Genomic DNA, 202 nt, shown 5'->3' with positions numbered 1-202 from the left:
TGCACGGCGTGTCTCACCGCCAGTTACTCCTGGTGCCACCGGCACATTCCTCCCACCGCTGAGTTTGGCTTTGCCAGGTTATTTAGGGAGCAGATATCAAGGGCGAGGCTGACTGGTGCTTACTGGGAGCCACGGAGAGACTTACTGGGAGCCACAGAGAGACTCGCAGGGAGCCAAGGGGGGAGTCACTAAGGACCACGGC

This window comes from Eurypyga helias, unplaced genomic scaffold (assembly GCF_000690775.1).
Source record: "Eurypyga helias isolate BGI_N326 unplaced genomic scaffold, ASM69077v1 scaffold33230, whole genome shotgun sequence".
In the NCBI taxonomy this organism is placed as follows: domain Eukaryota; kingdom Metazoa; phylum Chordata; class Aves; order Eurypygiformes; family Eurypygidae; genus Eurypyga; species Eurypyga helias.
Note: the sequence above shows the minus strand (reverse complement) of the source record.